This window comes from Schistocerca gregaria, chromosome 7 (genome assembly GCF_023897955.1).
Source record: "Schistocerca gregaria isolate iqSchGreg1 chromosome 7, iqSchGreg1.2, whole genome shotgun sequence".
Classification (NCBI taxonomy): Eukaryota; Metazoa; Arthropoda; class Insecta; order Orthoptera; family Acrididae; genus Schistocerca; species Schistocerca gregaria.
The window spans coordinates 252,381,062-252,393,885 of NC_064926.1; positions in this window are offsets into that span (position 1 = coordinate 252,381,062).

A 12,824-nucleotide genomic window follows, 5' to 3' on the forward strand; every position below is an offset into this window, starting at 1 on the left:
ATATTCCTCCCACATTGCTAGAGTATTAAAGATTCACCCACCATTGCTATAGGATGAAACTTCGATGGTGCCACTCACTCGTGCTAGTGGAACATCAGAAAACCACGAAATGCTGAAGATACCAAGATGAGCTCCAACAGGCAACTTGAAAGAAGTGGCTACTAAAGTTTTATAAACACATTTCCACTTCAGAGATGCATTGAAGCAGGTGCATTTTGCACTTAACAGAATGCACGTGTATGGTTAAGACTTGAATGATTATAATATCTGAAATCTTACACAAAGTTTTTTTTCTGTCAGGAACAACATAACCTGCGAATTATGAGACTATTGTCAGAAGATAACACTGAATAGAGAAGTATATGTAATTTAATACTTTCCACTTTATGCATAGATATTTCTGAAATTAAAATCAGTTCTCAGTAAGAAAAAACTATGAATACATTTATTTTAAATCCAGACATTGGATTATTGTACAGACAAGTAGCAAATTCAGAAAGCAAGTCACCTAAAGAGCTTTACTGTTTTACTCACTTGTTTATATAACAGGATCAAATTGGGGCCTTCTGATCATCTCTTACATCATACTGAGTACAATATATTAAAGGCAGGAACAACTGTAGTTCACTTTCGGGACAATGATAAATGGTATCTGGAATGGCAGAAGCAACAAAAATGTAGTGATAGTGATAGTGATGGTAGTGGAATCAGCAGCAATAACAACTGTAATAATGGTAACATAATCATTGGGAATGGTACAAAGCTAAGAATTTTATGTCATCAGAGAGTTCTATGAAAGAGAAATACAGACAGACTGTTTCAGTTACGAGCATTAGTATATGGAATGGGTCTGATGGAAAAAGTAGGTACCAGGTTGTTGTGGGATAAAAGATGCATTTAAATGCAAGAGAGGATTCGTAGCATTTTAGGAGAAAAGTCATTAGCTGTCTTTCAAAGTCAGAGAGATGATATAGCGATTGGTCATATTCCAGAGTTAAATTTGTGCTATGGATAAATATTTTGGAAATATGTTTGTAAATAAGGTGGGTCATAAAAGATTTTACTTACAGAAGGTGTTGTTTCTGCTACAAATATTATAACTCCTTAATGGAACAGAAGTAATGGAAGGAGTAAAGGTGACAACTCACCATAATGGTGAGTCAGTGAATGTTTAGTAGGCAACATAAAACAAAAAACTGAAAACGTTGCTGAACTTGTAGATGAGTTTTCCATTAGAGTTAACAAAATACACATACATCTGCATTACTACATATGTAGTCCTGGCTGACAACATTGTCAAAAAAACTATAAGGAATTTAAAAGATTCATGGATGACCAAACCGATTACAGAACTTTTTAGACTCATTTATTTCATTCATCATCACATGTTTCATGCTCTGTCCATATTTAGGTGACCTGATACAAATACAGTAACAAATGTAAAGTTACACAGTGTACATGAAACATATTTGTCTTAAATAAGCAATGTAGTTGCAACATACTTGCACAACAATTATTTTCAGTAGATGAGAACATACCAATTTAAACATCAGGAAAACTATTTCCTTATATATATATATATATATATATATATATATATATATATATATATATATATATATATATATATAAGGAAATTTTTTTATGTACACAGCTTAATTTTGTTAATGTCAAATGGATAGAAAGAAATGACACTTAATGTGATTAATACAAAATAAACAGGAGAAATGTTTCTCTGTATTTTTTAATTTCCTAAAATCCCATTAGAACAAAATTGTAAGTGTCAAGTAGATAACATTTTTTCCCTGGATTTTCTCTCTCTCTCTCTCTCTCTCTCTCTCTCTCTCTCTCTCTCTCTCTCTCTCTTCTAGGTTTGCTAATTAATTGTAAGATTGTGAGCTAGTCAACTGTTGGTATAGTTTTCCGGTTCCTCAAGAATATCTAAAATATTGCCCCTTTTTTTTTCAGGCTTTTCTATGGAAGGGCTATTTTAAATTGTCGTGAGTTGATGGTTCTGCTCTTTCAAATCATAACCCAGTGCATTGTGCTATAACTGCGCTCTCTGAATTTCTTTCTGTTTGCCCGGTCTAAAAATTATCGCAAGATCCACATTTAATTTTGTATACCCCTGGATTACAAAATTTGACCTTTGGCACATCTAGACTATGACATAGTAGCTTCCCTAGTTTATTTGTCCAAAAACTAACCTAATCCTTAAATTTTTAAATGCACGAGATATTTCTTGCAAAACAGGGCCAATGTATGGTTTATTTACATTTGTGTTTATTTGTACTTCTGTAAATATTTGTTTCCCCTAGTATCCAATTGCTGTTTCTGCAGAGCAATTTGCTAGCCCAACTTGAATAACTGTATTAATTTCCCTGTGTATTGCTTCTTTGTCCAAGTGTAGTTTTGGTACCCTATAAAACCTAGATGTGAAGTGAACTCATTTATGCACATGTGGATGATACGAGTCTACTGGAATGATCAAATCTGTTGCTGTTTGTTTATGGAAGACATTCAAATTGTATTTTTAAACCCACTGAGATCTGGAGATCTAGGAACTTCAGAGAACCCTACCTTTCAAATTCAACAGTAAAGTTTACATTATCATTCATGGGATTAACAATATGAGCAAGTTCCTGGATTTCATCAAGGGTGCCTGAATTGACGACAAAAATATCGTCAACATACCTTCAACATAAAGTTATTTTTCTGACACAGCTCTTTGTAGGTATTAAAAATCTGTCTTCCAGGTCATTCAAAAAAATTTCTTATAAGATTCCCCCACATGCAGGATCCCATTGCTTGTCCTTCTCTTCGACTGAAAATTTTCTGGTTAAAGGTAAAGTAATTGAAGGACAAGGAAATTGTAGTAAATTCAATCAATTCAACTGCATAGAGATGTTCTACTTTCCCAGAACTAGTAACATTTTTTCAAAACAATTTTATTGTTTTTTCGATATGTACATTTGTGTAGGTTCAAAAGTGTAGTTTTACATCTTACGTAAACCAACGGCAACAGATATGATTATTCCAGTAGACTCACGTCATCCAGATGCACATAAATGATCCTACTTTGTATCTCTCTTATGAGAAGGAAAGTTGCTGCTCACCATATAGCATCACAGATAGGCACAACAAAAAGACTTTCACAATTAAAGCTTTTGCCCATTGGCCTTCAGCAAAACACACACACACACACACACACACACACACACACACACACACACACACACACACAAACAAACAAACAAAAGTAATTTTGTGCAAATACGTTGCTACTGCATTGCTTTTTTAAAACATGTGTTTCTTGTACACAGTATGACTTTATATTCGCTACTATATTTTTATCAGGCCACTTGAAGATGGGCAGAGCCAAAAGGCATAATGAGGAATAAAATAAATGGATCTAAAAAACATCTAGACCCTATTTTTCCACAATCATTCAGCTTTTTAAAAATATTTTAATGTTCTTGTGATGCTAATGGTCTCGCACGTCTACCAAGACTTTCAGTCAAATTTATGACTACAGTGTGCTGGCATTGCAGATTTACTGGGAGTGGTATTGATCAGAATGGTGGACAGGAGAAAGGAGGTCGGGAGTAGGAGGGTTGTATAGAGTGGAATGGCTGAAGAGTGAAAGGAGGTAGGGTGTTCTTAGGATAGTCGTTAAGAAGACTGGCTGATAGCTGGAAGGGAGAAGCAGAGACAAATGCACCGTATAAGAATATGCCACTGCTGATCTCGCTGCAGCACAGGGATGGGGAGCTGCGTATGGTGCACACTGACATTGTAGATGTGGACTGGGAGGGGGATGGAATAGAGGGGAGGGGGGAGAGAGAGAGAGAGAGAGAGAGAGAGAGAGAGAGAGAGAGAGAGAGAGAGAGACTGGGGAGAGGAGGGTAAGAGTGTAGGACAAGCATTTTTTGCTTAGCACTGCATCTTCCACTAATTGGTAGCCAATTTGGACTCTCATTATAATTTCTCCTCATGCAGATAACTTAGCAACCCTCTTTGTACTAACCAAACTGTGCCCCATGTAAAAGAACTGTCATGTGCTTCACAAAGTTTTTGAAACGTGTCAGTTTCTATGTGTGGCAAAGTTTGAAACGTCTTATAAGATTATTGTTACTGGAAAACATACATTATGTTTTCCTGAATAATGTGTGCACCAGGAACAAAGCATGAAATACTAATAACTCCATATGACTCCCTCAATGCTGCAAACACACAATAAATATGTACCATCTGACGATGAATTGCTAGGTGATTTGAAACCAGTCATGGTAAATAAAAATTGAAAAATAAAACAAAAGGCAACAGGTTGCATTCATTTCTGGAACCCTGTATAAATAACAGACTCAGTAGAGTGCCTGCTTTTGAAATCCAAATAATGATTTGGTAAATATCCCATTTTAGTAAATATCCCATATAAAAGAAATTATTGAGGTAGTAAAGGGAGACGAATATTTAGTAGTCATGGGTGACTGGAATTCGAGAGTAGGAAGAGGAAGAGAAGGAAACATAGTAGGTGAATATGGATTGGGGCTAAGAAATGAAAGAGGCAGCCACCTGGTAGAGTTTTGCACAGAGCATAACTTAATCATTGTTAACACTTGGTTCAAGAATCATGAAAAAAGGTTGTATACACGGAAGAACCTTGGAGATACTAGAAGGTTTCAGGTAGATTATATAATGGTAAGACAGAGGTTTAGGAACCAGGTTTTAAATTGTAAGACATTTCCAGGGGCAGATGGGGACTCTGATCACAATCTATTGGTTATGAACTGTAGATTAAAACTGAAGAAACTGCAAAAAGGTGGGAAATTAAGGAGATGGGACCTGGATAAACTGAAAGAACCAGAGGATGTACAGAGTTTCAGGGAGAGCATAAGGGAACAATTGACAGGAATGGGGGAATGAAGTACAGTAGAAGAAGAATGGGTAGCTCTGAGGGATGAAGTAGTGAAGGCAGCAGAGGATCAAGTAGGTAAAAAGACTAGGGCTAGTAGAACTCCTTGTGTAACCCAGGAAACATTGAACTTAATTGACGAAAGGAGATAATATAAAAATGTAGTAAATGAAGCAGCCAAAAAGGAATACAAACGTCTCAAAAATGAGATCGACAGGAAGTGCAAAATGGCTAAGCAGGGATGGCTAGAGGACAAATGTAAGGATGTAGAGGCTTATCTCACTTGGGGTAAGATAGATATTGCCTACAGGAAAATTAAAGAGGCCTTTGGAGAAAAGAGAACCACTTATATGAATATCAAGAGCTCAGATGGAAACCCAGTTCTAAGCAAAGAAGGGAAAGCAGAAAGGTGGAAGGAGTATATAGAGGGCCTATACAAGGGCGATGTACTTGAGGACAATATTATGGAAATGTAAGAGGATGTAGATGAAGATGAAATGGGAGATATGATACTGTGTGAAGAGTTTAACAGAGCACTGAAAGACCTGAGTCAAAACAAGGCCCTGGAAGTAGACAACACTCAATTGGAATTACTGATGGCCTTGGGAGAGCAATTCCTGACAAAACTCTACCATCTGGTGAGCAAGATGTATGAGACTGGTGAAATGCCCTCAGACTTCAAGAAGAATATAATAATTCCAATCCCAAAGAAAGCAGGTGTTGACAGACGTGAAACTTACCGAACTATCGGTTTAATAAGTCACAGATGCAAAATACTAACACGAATTCTTTACAGACGAATGGAAAAACTGGTAGAAGCTGACCTTGGGGGAGATCAGTTTGGATTCCGTAGAAATATTGGAACACCTGAGGCAATACTGACCTTATGACTTATCTTAGAAGAAAGATTAAGGAAATGCAAACTTACGTTTCTAGCATTTGTAGACTTAGAGAAAGCTTTTGACAATGTTGACTGGAATACTCTCTTTCAAACTCTAAAGGTGGCAGGGGTAAAATACAGGAAGCAAAAGGCTATTTACAATTTGTACAGAAACCAGGTGGCAGTTATAAGAGTGGAGGGGAACCAGTGATTGGGAAGGGAGTGAGACAGGATTGTAGCCTCTCCCCGATGTTATACAATCTGTATATTAAGCAAGCAGTAAAGGAAACAAAAGACAAATTTGGAGTAGGTATTAAAATCCATGGAGAAGAAATAAAAACTTTGAGGTTCGCCGATGACGTTGTAATTCTGTCAGAGACAGCAAAGGACTTGGAAGAGCAGTTGAACGGAATGGACAGTGTCTTGAAAGGAGGATATAAGATGAACATCAACAAAAGCAAAACGAGGGTAATGGAATGTAGTCGAATTAAGTGGGGTAGTGCTGTGGGAATTAGATTAGAAAATTGGGCACTAACAGTAGTAAAGGAGTTTCGCTATTTGGGGAGCAAAATAACTGATGATGGTCGAAGTAGAGAAGATATAAAATGTAGATGTACCAACCACAACAACAAATATCCCATTACTACATGGGTAGGTGGCAATCCTGGAGTACACTACCTTCTCAAATTTGTAAGAAAATGATGTAAGTAGTAACACTATGCAATAGTTACTGAATCCTGTGGAGTCATAATTCTTATAGAGAGGTCTAACAGTGGCACATTTAAATCTATCTGAGAAAATACCCCGAACTGAAGATGTAATATATAAGTGATTAAGAATATTACATTTTGTAGAGGCTGCTCAATCATAGGATTTTTATCTGTTATTTTTCATTGTTTTCACCTCTGGCAGTGTTTGCTAATTTGAAAAATACTTAGTCGCACTGTGGTTCGGACTACTCAGTAATCTGTAGGTCCTCTATAACTGGCTGGGGTAGTCACTTCAAAGATCAGAGGAAGGGAATTTGCATACTACCTCTAACAGGACCACGACTAGTGAAGCTGTGTTCAAACCAATGGTTGTGCTAATGATATCTTTACTTTTTTCCTTTATTGGAGGTGATATGTACCACATATGAACTTTCGCTGTTTAGAGACATAATGTTCTTGATTTCAGATGGGGATAAAATTAATCTTTATTTCATTAAATGTCTTTTGTATAAGTGCTTCAATGTACAGTTTTCCGTATCTTCTGAATTATTTGCACCAATTTTATTTAAAATCACCAGTTACTTTACCTTTAATGAGCCTCACTGTTGTCTTTCAGTGTCTTGTGTTCCACAACTCACCCCCCCCCCCCCCCCCCCCACACACACACACAAACACAAAAAAAAATATTTCACTCTGCAACAGATTGTGTGCTGCTATCAAACTTTGTGGCAGATTAAGACTGTAGCCACATTTGGGTTTGAACTTAGAATCTTAACTTTTGCACTTGGCACTCTTACTACCCGAGCTGCTAAGTCAAGCACACAATTTGATCCTGCCAAGAAGTTTACTCTTTTCTACTCTGTGGTGTTCTCTTCATTTTTGGCAATTTTGTCACTTTGTTACTTCAAATAGATCTTTAGTATTACCTCTTTTGGTCTCCCATGGGTTTTCCTATCAATATGCTCGTTTAAAACTTATTGTGCCTAAATATATGCCCAAAAAGTGCCCTTTTTCTGGCTCCGACAAGTTTTCTTTGCCCTTTGATCTCTTTCAAAACACCTCCATTGGATTTTAGTTTTGCCCAGCTGTTACTCAGTAGCCTTCTCCATAGCCAAATTTCCATTGTTTTTAAGGCTTTTCTATCTGCCTTCAACAGTGTTCATCTTTCAGTAGAAAATCTCTATGAAATGCACTGCATTGGGTATTTCCTATTTAACGAGTTACTGGGGCTTCTTCCAGTTCCATTCACACCTGGAGTGTAAACAGAGAGAGTACTTACACTCCTCTGTGCATCCTGTAATTACTGTATAAACCTCTGGGCACCCAGACAATTTTTCTTTAAATGGGCATTCTGCCAGAGTACATGAAAAGAGTGATATAGAATCACAGTTCAAAAATGTTTAGGTTGTATACAGACTAATTAATTAAAAAATTGCTAACATCCTGTGCTACAAATTTACATGCAGCAGATGTTCCATTACTAAAATTTCTACACAACACATTCTTTATTTTCTTAAATTAAGAAGTACAGATTTTTTTCATCTTTCCAGCATATTGTAGTGAGAGAGAAGTCATCACTCCATCTGGCTGATAAAAGTTAGAATTCTTTCATCTACATTAAAAGAGAAAAATAAATTCCTGACAGTATCAACTTCTTGTACAAGAGCAGTGGAACTTGGTGCAATGCCCTTCTTTTCTTCTTCTTCTTCTTCTTTTCTTCTTCTTCTTCTTCTTCTTCTTCTTCTTCTTCTTCTTCCTCCTCCTCTTCCTCTGTATCATAAGCATTTATCTTGCATCAATGTCAGGGATGGAAGTCAGGACATCATCACAAAAACTTGCTGCAATCTCGCATTTTCAGAAATATCAAATTTGCTATTCCATCAGTCTTGCGGAGCAATGTCACTTTCAACTGCAAGTGATGTACCACAGCCACCCTTTTAGAGACAGTTAAATACGGATTGTTGTGTCACAGAATTCCTGATAGCAACAAACCTATTAATAGCCTGTACAAGGCTGGCTCTTGTACATCCTTCCTAAAAAAGAATAAAGTTAGTTTCTGTACATATGCTACTCTGTATTTGGGTTTAACAGTGTATTACACCCAGGCTGCAAACGACTTATGCTGTTCACGTGAAGGAATGCAGCATTTACATTCCCAAAAATTATGTTTCCTTGGAATGAACAGGGCATAGGTCTCCAGGATCTGCTGTTGTGCCCATACGTACAAGTCGTGCTTTTTTGAAACACCTGGGAATTAATAGTGTTAGCAGCTTTTCACTCCCATCACTATTTAAACACAATAGTGTCGTCATTTTTTTTGCCTCCATGTGATTTTCTTCCTTGACGGGATAAGATTTTGCTGTGTACAAACTATAAAAGACGCCATTCAGCGTTCGAAATGTATCTCAGCCCATAGCCCTATTACCAGTTGTAGTAATGTACTGTTCCTCCAATAGTCTGTGCTTTCTATGACTAATGCCTCACTTTCTCCATTTACATTTCGAAACACCAGATTACGATGTTTTTTAAAACGACTCAACCAGTCATGTGAGGTACTGAAATATTCAGTATCGATCTTCAAAGCGATTTCACGACGTTTCTCATGCAGTATGTTTCCACATATAGGAATGCTTCCACTTCTCAGTCTTGAAACTAAATTAGAAGAATATTTTACAAATCACTGAATGTAGACCTACGAATATTCCTACTTTTTGGATCTTTAGGAATCATTAGCTTCGACATTTATGAACACTTCCTTATTTTTGAATATGCTGCACAAGTGAACCACAACATCCGTTTAAATAAATTAGAATTTTATTGTGTCACGGGCAGTGCTGCAAAATGGTTCAAGTCATACCTCGCTAACAGGAAGCGAAGAGTGTCAGTGCAAGGGACTAGTGAATTAAGTCATCAGTCATCATCAGAATGGGAAGAAATTACATGTGGTGTCCCAGAAGGATCCATCTTAGGGCCATTGCTTTTTCTTGTGTACATTAATGATCTCTCATCAGTTTCATTGCCAGAAGCAGAGTTAGTTTTGTTTGCAGATGGCAATTGTTGCAGTAAATAATATGTCGAGTGTAGTTCTAGAAAGATCTGCTAATGATATTTTCATGGATATTAATAAATGGTTTAAAGCCAACTAACTGACCTTAAACTTCGAAAAGACTCACTATATGCAATTCAGAACCTGTAAGAGGCTTTCGCCCACCATATGCCTAAGGTATGAAGAAGAGCAGATAGAAGTGGTTGACAGTCTTAAATTCCTGGGATTACAACTTGATAATAAATTCAGTTGGGAGGAGCACAACACAGAACTGCAGAAATGCCTTATCAAATTTGTATTTGCAGTTCGAGTGTTAGCTGACGTAGGCGACAAAAAAAAGAAAAAGCTTGCATACTTTGCCTGCTTTCATTCCATAATGTCATATAGTATAATATTTTGGGATAACTCTTCAATCCAAACAAAAGTTTTCAGAATCCAAAAGCATGTAATATGTATTATTTGTGGAGTAAATTCACGGACGTCCTGTAGAAGCCTCTTCAAAGAACTGGGTATACTAACTACTGCCTCTCAGTACATTTACTCCTTAATGAAATTTGTTTTAATTAATATATCTCTTTTTTACAACAAACAGCTCAGTTCATACATACAATAGCAGGGAACAAAAATGCTCTTTACAAGGACTTAAAAGCACTTACTTTATTTCAAAAAGGGGTCCACTAATCAGGAACACTCATCTTCAATAATCTGCCAGCAAACATAAAAAATTTAGTTATAAATAAAAATCAGTTTAAAAGGAGCCTGAAAGACTTACTAGTGGCCAACTCCTTCTGCTCCATTGACGATTTTTTTAATAGAAACAAATGATGTATATATTCATACTAGTAGTATCGTTATTTCAGCTTAAAAAAAAATATTGACTTGGGGCCACATCCACGAGGATCTCCTCAGCACAGATCTATGGAATGAAAAACTAATCTAATCTACGTCACTTAATCGTATTTCTTCGCCATGTCGGAAATATTCATGTTAAGACTGTCATCAATGACGTGGATAATCGTCATCTTTCAGCATTTGCAGGCCATAACCCCACAAAAACAAAATTCAGAACTTCGACAACTCAATCGGCAAACGAACTACTTTTTTCCACTTTGTTCTTAATATTCATAGTGAGTGTGGGTGACGTCACATGACTGAAGCCGGTTCAACTGAAGAATAGGGTACAACCTGTCGGCTTTGATCAATGACGTCATACGTTACTCATATTAATGTCTTTACTGTCGAGCCATAGATAATAAATTGGTTGTCTGCTGTGGATAAGCTCCATAATTGTAAATTGACATAAATGAATGTCTTTTTAAAAGACAGCGCAAGACATCACGTAAGATTTTTTTCGTTTGCATTGATTTAAATAATTGGTTCTTTCCCATTCGTTAGGTATTTAATTTCATTCTTAGTGAGTTTGAGGTAATTTGGAAGAATAGTTTTCCATTTAGAAGAATTTTTAGTTTTGATTTTAGTTTGTAGTTATGGATTTATCTATTCCTGTGAATGTGAAAGACTTAAAGCAGGCTTTAGGGGTAGACATAATGGCAACCATTTGCTTTCTGCAAATTCTTGGTCTTCTTGCTGATTACGTTTGATGTCGCGAGTGCAGCGGACTTATGCGGCTGATAAGTGTGTCTGCTTGTCATACGATGTATTCATATGGCGATGTAGCAGCGATTGACTATGGCGCTTAATAAAAAGAGGATGATAGTTTTCGAAACCGTAGTTGGCCTTGAGGAATATAATAAAAATCACATACTCTTAGTGTTTCACGTATCCAGTGTGGTTGTGTGTAAAATGAATGTCATGTCAGCGAGCATACTGGTATTCATTTTGTAGTGACATTTGTGAGGAATATTCGAAGTATAGTGGGCCTTTTTGGGAGGGGGGTGTTATGGTCGAAATCAATGAGCCTTATTTTGGCAAAACCAGTTACAACAGGAGGAATTATGGGTTTGAGGGGGGGGGGGGGGGGGGCGGGCTCTAATTTCAGGTCCAAACTGTGATTTTGTAGTTTTTAAAGTAGTTATCAGATGAAGAAAGTGTTGGTGAAATTAATTGAATATCATGTTGCAGAAGGTTCTGTATGTATTTCCGATGGTTTTTCTTCATATAGGGATTTGGGGAATAGGGGTTTTCAGCGTCTTGTGGTCAATCATAATACTGATTTCAGATCTTCATCAACTGGTGCTTGTACCAGTAGTACAGAAAGTTAATGATCAGCCTTAATATCTGTTGTAGGGAAGGGCGATGCATTTCGACACCACAGTACCATGTAGGTGAAGCTTTATGGAGGTGTGGTGTACCCGATATGTAGTGCCCATTTAAGGGTTTCCTTAAAAATGTTGGGCAAATGAATCCTCCATAATTTGTTGGTTAATTTCAGCATGGGATGGGGAGTGGGGGTATCAGATAATTGAGGAGAATTGTGACTATGGTTGGGATGGTTAAAAGATTGATTTGGATTTTTTCGGGTTATCCATCATTCATTTCGGACATGAGAACTTCTGTTCATATACACTCCTGGAAATTGAAATAAGAACACCGTGAATTCATTGTCCCAGGAAGGGGAAACTTTATTGACACATTCCTGGGGTCAGATACATCACATGATCACACTGACAGACCCACAGGCACATAGACACAGGCAACAGAGCATGCACAATGTCGGCACTAGTACAGTGTATATCCACCTTTCGCAGCCATGCAGGCTGCTATTCTCCCATGGAGACGATCATAGAGATGCTGGATGTAGTCCTGTGGAACGGCTTGCCATGCCATTTCCACCTGGCGCCTCAGTTGGACCAGCATTAGTGCTGGACGTGCAGACCGCGTCAGACGACGCTTCATCCAGTCCCAAATATGCTCATTGGGGGACAGATCCGGAGATCTTGCTGGCCAGGGTAGTTGACTTACACCTTCTAGAGCACGTTGGGTGGCACGGGATACATGCGGACGTGCATTGTCCTGTTTGAACAGCAAGTTCCCTTGCCGGTCTAGGAATGGTAGAACGATGGGTTCGATGACGGTTTGGATGTACCGTGCACTGTTCAGTGTCCCCTCGACGATCACCAGAGGTGTACGGCCAGTGTAGGAGATCGCTCCCCACACCATGATGCCGGGTGTTGGCCCTGTGTGCCTCGGTCGTATGCAGTCCTGATTGTGGCGCTCAGCTGCACGGCGCCAAACACGCATACGACCATCATTGGCACCAAGGCAGAAGCGACTCTCATCGCTGAAGACGACAAGTCTCCATTCGTCCCTCCA